This window comes from Limulus polyphemus, unplaced genomic scaffold (genome assembly GCF_000517525.1).
Source record: "Limulus polyphemus unplaced genomic scaffold, Limulus_polyphemus-2.1.2 Scaffold344, whole genome shotgun sequence".
In the NCBI taxonomy this organism is placed as follows: Eukaryota; Metazoa; Arthropoda; class Merostomata; order Xiphosura; family Limulidae; genus Limulus; species Limulus polyphemus.
In genome coordinates this window covers 321,280-331,574 of record NW_013665954.1, presented here as the reverse complement: position 1 = coordinate 331,574, position 10,295 = coordinate 321,280, and the positions used below count along the sequence as shown (strand labels likewise).

At 34.9% G+C, this 10,295-nt stretch overlaps 1 protein-coding gene across 1 annotated transcript in view; it reads left to right on the top strand.

The window, feature by feature from the left end:
• LOC106457545 (dual oxidase-like) overlaps window positions 1-10,295 on the top strand; it is a 93,109-nt gene that overhangs the window by 387 nt on the left and 82,427 nt on the right. The window lies entirely within an intron of this gene.

Below are 10,295 nucleotides of genomic sequence, written 5' to 3'. Positions count from 1 at the left end.
GAAATCAAGCTTGACCAAGAAAGAGGCAGAAAATTGCCCATGTCTTCCTCAGCACATTTTAATAATGTATTTCTGTCTTATAACCTTTGAGTATGTGGTAAGAAATATGTTGTGTGGCTCATTTTATGACTTCAACGCTAATGTGTGAAACAACTGATTTGACTAATAGAGGGTCCGACTAGGTCAGGTGGTGAGGGTCGCGGATTCTAATCCCCGTCACATTAAACATGCTCGCCTTTTCAGCCGTGTAGGCGTTAGAATGTTACGGTTAATCCCACTATTCGTTGGTAAAAGAGTAGCCCAAAAGTTGGCGGTTGGTGGTGATGACTAGCTGCCTTCCCTCTAGTATTACAATGCTAAATTAGGGACGGCTAGCGCAGATAACCATCGTGTAGCTTTGCGCATAATTCAAACAAACAAACAAACAATCACTAAAGGATTACACAACTTCGAAGCTCTTGAATATAAATTATGATAACATCGATTATTCCAGTATTCATAAATTATACCTAAACTCTTTCAGACTTCTAGTTAGGGATGATTTGAGGGGATCATTAGCTTTTACTTTAGTGCAGGAGTTTGTTATTATCTTTGTTATTTCATCTAGTAATTCATACATAATAAGGATGTGGTCATAATACACAGAACGAAACTGAATACTGTTAGTGTGTTCGTAAATTAACTAAAATACTCAACAAATAAACTAGGATCGTAGGATAAATTGTTCTGGATTACGGATCTGGCGAGCCTGGTTCGAATCCGTGAGACGCAAGAAAGTATTCCCCATACTTTGAGCTGTGTGTGCGCTATAAGAGCGACAGTCAATCTTTTGTCCCCCGGTGTGTCGGCGGTAGTTTTGCAGATTAACAACGCTAAAATCAATGGGTTCGATTCCCCGTGGTGGACAGAGCGTAGATAGCTCATTGTATAGCTTTGCGCTAAAACAACAACGTGTGATATATATGTGTGTATATATGTAATCGCATTTTATAAATTGCCTATGAAAAAAAAAAATCTGTAAAAATATCTACTGCCATTGTTAAATGCACTCTGTTTTGTTTATTTCCTAATAATTAGCCCCCAGTGGCATAGCCTGTAGGTTTATAACGCTACAACCGGGTTGCGATACCCGTGGTGGGTAGACCACAGATAGCCCGTTGTGTAGCTTTGTACTTAAAAAGAAACAAATAAACGAACAAACCTAACAAATTATTTAAATTAATGTTAAAACTTAAAATACTATTAAAAATGACTCTTATTTACATTTATTTCTTTCGAAAGCAGGATTACTAAACTGAAAATTTGAGCGGAAGTGTACAAATTATAAAAACAAAGTGCTAAATAGAAAATAAAAATTCCAAAGAGGTTTCACTTACTTGTAATTTATCTTTTCAATGGAAACAGTAATCAAAATTTTAGAGTCCATATTGTAAACATGGGTTGAGTAAGTTTTACTTTTCCCCCGAGAAATTCATTGTAAGGTATAATACTTCTAAATCTTTTTGCGTTGTTTGGAACAATGGATTTGTTAACCTATATTTTATTCAGCTGTATCGCTACACGATTCGTTACAATATGTGTGTTGTGTGTGCGGTAAGTACAGAAAGAGGGATGACTCATGGTCCTGAGCAGTGATTTCTGTGGCGGAGTAGGATAACTTTAGAAAGACCGACGAACAAAGATTTGAAAATGTCATATACGCTTTTTGTTTGTTATTAGGAGCTTGGAACTGAGAAGAATAATTATGTCAGCATGAATAATTAAAACGGATAAATTCACGTACTTGCCATTTAAAAAAACTCAAACACCAAACATTTGAACAGGAAATTAATCCACTCATTCTTTACAACAGTGGGTCCACCAGGATGAAAATACTTTTGTACAACGTATGCTATGCTGATCCCTATAGCCCCCTCTCAAATAAAAACAGTCATGTCCTCCCCTTCAAAAAGAAAAAGAAAGAAAAAGGGAAACGAAACATTTTAATTTTAGAATTCTCGAAGGGGTCCATTTTTTACTTTATTGGTTACAGGATCCGAAAAAACATATAAAGCACACAACAAATTTTAAACAAAAATATCCTCAATATTACAGTTAATCCCAATAACTACCACTGGAATCTTCTGTGTATTTTACATAGAAAATGGTTGAATTCATATGGTGATGAACTACCACAGGATGTAACGATGATATCTTGGTAATAAACTATTGCACAACATAATGATGATGAACTACCACAGAATGTACTGATGATAACATGGTGATAAACTACTTCACGACACGGTGGTAATGAACTACCACAGGATGTAATGATGATATAATATTGATAAATTATTGTACAACATAATGATGATGATGATGATGAAGTACCACAGAATGTAATGATATGACGGTGACAGACTATAGCAAAACACTATAAGAATGAATTACTACGGGATTAATGATGATATGACGGTAATAAACTAATGCACGATGCGATATTGATGAATTATCATAGGATGTAACGATGATATGATGGTGATAAACTATTGTACAACATGATGACGAGGGAGTAACGATAGATTATTTATATCACATGATGTGATGATGAAGTATCATACAGTGTATGATAGCAAGGGCAAACCTTAGGTTAATACTGTTAGTAACACTTTTTTTAAACAATGAAAAAAATACCAGAATTTAACACACTTAGGAAATGATGCAAACTTTTGTTTTCGGTTTTCAAACTGTGTAAAATTTAAAAAACACCAGTCAACTTCTATATACATGCTCTAATATATCTAACTTTTTAAACTATAATTAGAAAATTGTTATCCACCTTTAGAGTAGATAATTATCTGTATGTTCAAAACACCCGTTAGGCTGACTTCAAATACGCGAATAAAAAAAATTGAAGAAAACAAACAAAAACATTAATGTCGATTTCGCAATAGAGTAGAGTAGGGGAAGAAATTACTTTAATAAAGAGATGGTCCCTAATGTTTGTGCTACATTCTGCTCTAACCTTGCTAAGTTAGGCAAGTCGTAGCTTAGTAATATGCGATTAAGCGCTTCAGGCGTGGATGATTTCTGGTTGATGCAAACTGATAAATTAATGCAAACCCTTATACATGTTTCTTTCCTGAAGTAGTAGGTACTGTTTATACGGTCTAATTAATGTTGCATAGAGAAACTAGAACTTCTTTGTGAAATGAGAATCTGAGCTCAAGCACGTTCCAAATGGTCATCAAAAATATAAAACATCAAGCCAATTTTTCCAAAGTATTACACTTAAATGCTATTCAACATTGTTCTACGCTTTCTCTTAAATCTGGAATGAATGATGGACACTTTGCACATGGAAATCTTTCATGATTTATTGATTTTTTTTCTTCTGTTAATATATTCCAAAGGCGAGAGCTTTATGATCAGTAGTTCATAATTTTCAATTGAAATATATTGTGTGTTGATTTCTCCAAATATTTTCAATCGCGGTTTTCTTTTTTTTTTGTTTTGTTTTAATATTTATTGTTAAACGTGAACTCCGGCTAGAAGAGGAAGATTATCTGCCATGACATGAGCTTACTTAGACGTTGGGGCTTCGACTCGCATTCTGCGGGTCGAGGGTTCGAATCCCGTCACAGAAAATGCTCGCCCTTTCAGTCACGGGGCATTATAACGTGACAGTAACTATTCGTTGGTAAAGGGTTGGTGGTGGGTGCTGTTGACTAACTGCCTTCTCTCTAGTCTATCATTTCTAATTAGGGTCGGCTAACACAGATAGCCCTCGAGCACCTTTGCGCGAAATTCTAGAAACAAACAAGCTAGCTGTAACTTAGAGGTCAAAAGCAAGTTTAAATTTGGAGTTTTATTGGAAACTCCATGAGGCAGAGGAAACTTATAAGTACCAAAAATTAAACACTGAGAAAAAAACAACAACAAATAATGGGATATCTGTGCTGTGCCCACTACGGATATCGAAACCTAATTGATAATACCAATAAAATTAAACACTGAGAAAAAAAAACAACAAATAATGGGATATCTGTGCTGTGCCCACTACGGATATCGAAACCTAATTGATAATACCAATAAAATTAAACACTGAAGAAAAAAAAACAACAACAAATAATGGGATATCTGTGCTGTGCCCACCACGGATATCGAAACCTAATTGATAATACCAATAAAATTAAACACTGAGAAAAAAACAACAACAAATAATGGGATATCTGTGCTGTTCCCACCACGGATATCGAAACCTAATTTTTATCGTTATAAGTCCCCAGATTTACCGCCGTGCCACCAGAGAGCAATTCCTGTTGAAAAAAAACAAAGTGAGAAAGAGCAAAATATATCACGCTGTATATGTGTTGCTCTGAGGACGGAAGATTGATGGGATGACAATATCAGTATTCTGTTCTGAAAAATACAAATAAAATATTATACTTGTCCTAAGAGTGATTTAGAATGGCGTAGTTTGTCTAAAACACACACCATTTTCCTTTTTTATTTGAAAATGAGGCCGTTTTATGTTGCTTCAGGGCCAAACATTGTTAACAAGCTCGTTTTTCACCAAGTAATAAAGATTTATTTAATCACAAGCTTTCAATTTGTTTTATCATAGGCGTCGGAAATGGAGGAAAGAACATGTTCTCGACCAACCCTAGTTTACAACTGCTAAAGGCAATATTTGGGACTGTCGTACTGGATATAGCAGATATATTGCGGTTGATATATTGTTATACATTCTGCTTTACTTTCACTCATAATTTCTTAGAATTACTAATGTAGTTGCCACCCCCTCCCCTCACAATGGCTCAGCGGTACTTCTTAAGGCTTATAGTGCTAAAAACCGGGTTTCTATATCTATAGTGGACACAGAACAAATAGTCATTGTTTAGCTTTATGCTTAACAACAAAAAAAATAAACAAAATAATGAATGTAGTTTTCTCCCGTTACGCTATAGTTGCTTGATTATCCGGGGATAATAAGACTATCTTGCTGGCTCACCAGTTCTTCGGAGTAAATATAAATAATAATATCAAATTATTGGTTTTAAAATAAATAATCAACAGTGTGTTATTAATTATTTTTGCAATTCTGATTTGTAAATATCTCGGATAAAGTTGATAAAAATTACACTTCACCAACTTAATTTAGTTTACACCTTAACTGGTGTTGTCCATACAATTTAATAATGTACACAGCTTTCCAACCACTACTGTGCTAACTGGTGTTGTCCATACAATTTAATAACGTACACAGCTTTCCAACCACTACTGTGTTAACTGTTGTTGTCCATACAATTTAATAATGTACACAGCTTTCCAACCACCACTTTGTTGACTGTTGTTGTCCATACAATTTAATAATGTACACAGCTTTCCAACCACTACTGTGTTAACTGTTGTTGTCCATACAATTTAATAATGTACACAGCTTTCCAACCACCACTGTGTTGACTGTTGTTGTCCATACAATTTGATAATGTACACAGCTTTCCAACCACCACTTTGTTGACTGTTGTTGTCCATACAATTTAATAATGTACACAGCTTTCCAACCACTACTGTGTCTACCGTATCCCAGTCAGCATGATGGGCCCTATATATTGGACGGAGAGGTCTCGTCTCGCATGATTGACATATTGTTATACATTCTTAATATCTCACAATTACTATAACATTAAGCTATTCTCAGTTAGTCAGCCACCTTCCCTCTAGTCTATCATTGCTAAATTAGGGTGGCTAGCACAGATAGCCCTCAGTTATTCATGGTACACTTATTTTTCATTTTACAAGATTTAAGATGATTCGTGTTAAAAGTAATCTTTCGAAGGTTGCCAGAAAAGACTGTTAATTAGTGATCAAGGAACACACGACTGGAAACTGAAGTTATCTAGTAAGAGAATAATTGTGATTTAAAAAACAAGGAAATTTACTTGTTGGACAGGTGGGTAAAATCAGTTATTTAAACTCTAATCCCAGGTGGGTAAAATCAGTTATTTAAACTCTAATACTTATAAACATCCGCTGATACTTCGGTATGAACTAAAACACATTTTGATAATTTAAAACATGTGTACAGCCAGATCAACTTATTTTGTTAGGCAGCCTAGTTTTACGCTTTTTGCCCTCCTCCTACCCAGTCTATCAAAGCAATGACTATTAGATTTTATCCACCTGGGATTAGAGTTATAACTGATTTTTCCAACTTGGGATTAGAGTTTAAATAACTGATTTTACCCACCTGGGATTAGAGTTTAAATAACATATTTTACCCACCTGGGATATGTTTTCAATTATTCTCCTTATACTAGACATTCTTTAACTGGAAAACTTAATACGTAAGTCACGTTGACTTACACTGCTATCATCTAATGTTTGTGTTACAGAAGCAAGAATTCTGAGAAATTATCATCTTTAACTCGAAAAGAAAACTTGAATTTTTTCAGCAACTGAATGAATTATAACAAATTATAAATCATTTAAAAACATATTTGTTGTGTTGCTACTAACCGGATCCCAGTATATTTAAAATATCCACATTAAAAAAACAACAACAAAAAACATAATGAAAACTTAATACTCCATTCGCTGTGAGTCCAGGTCCTTGCAAAAGTGAATATTTATATTCGTTTAAGTATAGGTGCACCACTGCCTACCGGGTGCCTAATAACACAAAATATTAAACATAAATACGATCAACATCACACTCAACTTAATTAATTACTAGTGTGATCCCCTGTATAGCTTACATCTAAAATAAATTATTTTACGTAAGTTTGTGTCAGTTCTATATGTGTTCTAAGTGTTTTAACAGGTAAAAAACATAACATTTCTGTATATACATTGACGCCATTACCAGTAAACAGTATATAAAAAGGAATCTGTAATTTGAGGATGGAACTGTAGAAAATAACCTAGTACAGGCGTCTTCTTATGATGACAGTATAAAAAATGTTGAAAGGTTTTTTAGCGATTTACAGTAACCTTGCAAGGTCGTCGTATGATGAAAAGACAACTAAAGCTAAATGTTAATTATTAAGTTATTTATCAGTACTAAATATGCAAATCAACAATAAATAATAAGATATTTTGATTTCTGACAAACGAAAATTAATTTAAAGACGTCAGTTCGTTTTTGAAATACACATAAATCAGATATCAACTTTTTTTGGTTGATTAAGTTTAAAATCGCATGACGGTTTAGAGGGCGAGTGTCTTATACACCGATTGGCTAGTTAAGCGGCCATATTACCCGCTACAAACTTGGTTTGCAAAAGAAAAAAAAAGGGGTCTACCTCTTCTAAAAACCTGTATTGCTTTCGTAGTCGCCGAACGAAAGTGAAATCAGGTCACAGTCGAACTGTAACCACCGTGAGTTCAGTGAGCTGTGTCAAAAGAACAGAGGAGTGAAAAACAAAACAAAACACAAAAAATAAAGTAACAAATCGTGATATTAAACACCTCTGCGCGCGCGATCACCACGTGTCCGAAACGTTACTGTTCGGTAAATCCCCAACATCTAACATTTCGAAATGTAGGTCACGTCGATGAAGCTGAACTGTTAACCTAATAGATTTTATTGTGAACAAACTGCTTTACACACTCCCCGGTCTTTTCATCTTTAGTTAACGCAGACATGACCGACTTCATGTAGAGGAAAAACATTGAGGTTGCATATGTGGAGGAGGGAGGGACACCCACGTTATTAGTTGGGGTTGTATGTACGTGAACATATTTTTAGACGTACATTGCTTGTTTGTTGTTAAGTACACAACGGGTTATGGGTAATGTGCCTACCACAGGTATCGAAGTACGGTTTTTAACGCTACAAGTATTGAAACTTACCGCTTTTCCACTGGGGGCGTGGGATCTTTATTTCTAATATAAAAATAATTTGAAAGATTTAGATGAGCTAGAAAGCATTGTGGCATTTTGACGAATATGATGTAGACCAATACACATCAGTCCTATTGTTTTTTTTTATAAATGTGATTTATAGTTCCTTGCTTAAGATGTTGAATTAAAAAATAATTGTATAAAAGAACAGGAAAAACAAAACAAGTCCGCGTTTCGTCCGCTCCACGTAGTAAATTGTTTTGTACACAGATCAGAATAAAAATAAAATTTTGTGGTTAAAATTTCCCGTGTATGTGCGTATTTGAAATGCTAAAACCGAGCACGCAAATACCCAATCTAAAGATCTTGTTAAGCGTAAAGGATGACTTGGTTACAACAAAGAGACGATTACACCGAGTTCAATCATGCAGCAATGACAATGCGTTTGTTCTAAGGCACAACATGCGATTTACTCTTTATAAACCCTATTTTAAAGCAACTAGGGTTTGAAATTAGTGCCAATTTTTTCTTTCTGCTTACAGATACAGTGGTGGAAGGTGCCGTGCACTTATCTCTGTCTGTTTTGGACATTCGCAGTACATAAAAATTTTACAAGTATCTTGTATTTAATTTTCTTGTGTTTATTGTATCTAAAAAGTTAGCACAAACAGTTTACGAACAAAACTTATTTTTCATTTGTTTTATTACGTTATTGCTTACAGAAGCTTCACACACACACACACACACGCAAACAAACATTTTAGAACCATTTATATAAAGGGATCATTTCTTCTTAGCTTCTTTTTCACTCATACCCAACAATATATATTTTTTAACACTTGAGATATAGCTTCAGATGACTAAGTTGATACACAGAGAAAAGATGCACACAATAGTCCTTAACAGATACGAAACAATTTTGTTTTATATAGATTCACAAAGTAAACACACAATGGGCTATCTGTGCTCTGCCCACCACGGGTATCGAAATCCGGTTTCTAGCGTTATAAGTCCGCTGACATTCCGCTGTGCCACTGGGGGGGGGGCACTAAATGGAATCCTTATACATACATGCAAGTGAAAAAAAGAAAAAAACCAACAACCCGAGTACTTTCGGAAAGTGTATTTTCCTTCATCAGGGGTAAAATTTTCAATTTTGATTTTTTGTCCTTCTATACTTTTGAGTCCTTAGTTCACAACTCTTCTTATATTACTTCTAGTAATAACATTGTCAATCTTGAGTCCATCCCCCACTGATCTTCTAATTCCACGATTTTAAACTTAAGTCTCAACCTTGATTATTACCTTACAGTTAAAGAAAACTAAGTCCCCTAGCATCACTGATCTCCCATGTTTTGTCTCCCAGCACTCCCTAACAAAACAACTAGTGAAAATCTTATAAGTAACCAATCAATTTCTGAATCGTTCTTTGGTGCTTTATGTGACTCCTATTTTCAATTTAAGCCTACTCACTCTGATGTAAGTGGTTGAAAGAGAACCTGTATTTTCAAAAAATTCGTAAACTAACCAAGAAGTGAACCAAAAACCTTACATGCGCCGAATCTCTGCGCAATAAGTTACAGAACAAATATGATTTTTTTATCAACCAGGCTCAAAGCTCCTACCACAATATAGGCCTTCATGATAAGAACATTATAATTCTGGAAAACCTGTCTTTTCAACTCATGAAACACGCAAAAGAATTTTTGCCAAAATATCATAAACCAGTTAGATCAAGAAATCACGGTTATCACTAAGATTTATAATATTTCTCTCGATGATTAAAAAAAACCAAAACCGCTTACACCAATAAAAAAAATGGCTAAATCTACAAACCTAACAAAAAACACTAGCGTCACCTCTACTGCGAATAAAGAAGCAAAATTTACCTCAAATCTACCATAATATAAAACTGCACAGATGTACTTGGGTAACAACCAATCAAAAACTACTAGCTAACCTATTTGTTAATAATACATTGGGTTACATTTGTCAAAAGGAGGTTATAACACAGGCTGGTATGCCCTTCGTCTAGGCGTGTTATAGTGATTAGTGTTTCGGGCTAGATATCAGAAGATTCTGTGTTTGAATTTGCGATATACTAGTGAACACGCTTCGCACTTTTAGAAGAGGGAGCGTCATAAAATTGACAATCACTGTCGATATTTAGTAGGAGTAAAGGTGTAGGCAGCCGAAGCTGATAACTGGTTGCCTTCCCTTTAGTCAGCAGTGTTAAAGTAGCGACGGTTAGGCCTGAACATTTAGCCGTTTAGTTCACGTGTCGCATAAAGTGTTGTTCTGGTTGAAAATACTAAATTCCCTTCGTCTAGTTGTCCAATAAATAGTAATACAATTGATAAATAACGGTATTATGGAAACAGTCATCGTTGTGAAACAAAATATTTAGAAAATGGCCAACCTTCGTGTATTTACTCTCAAGTGAGTCCGCCTGCGAACTCTAGTACACT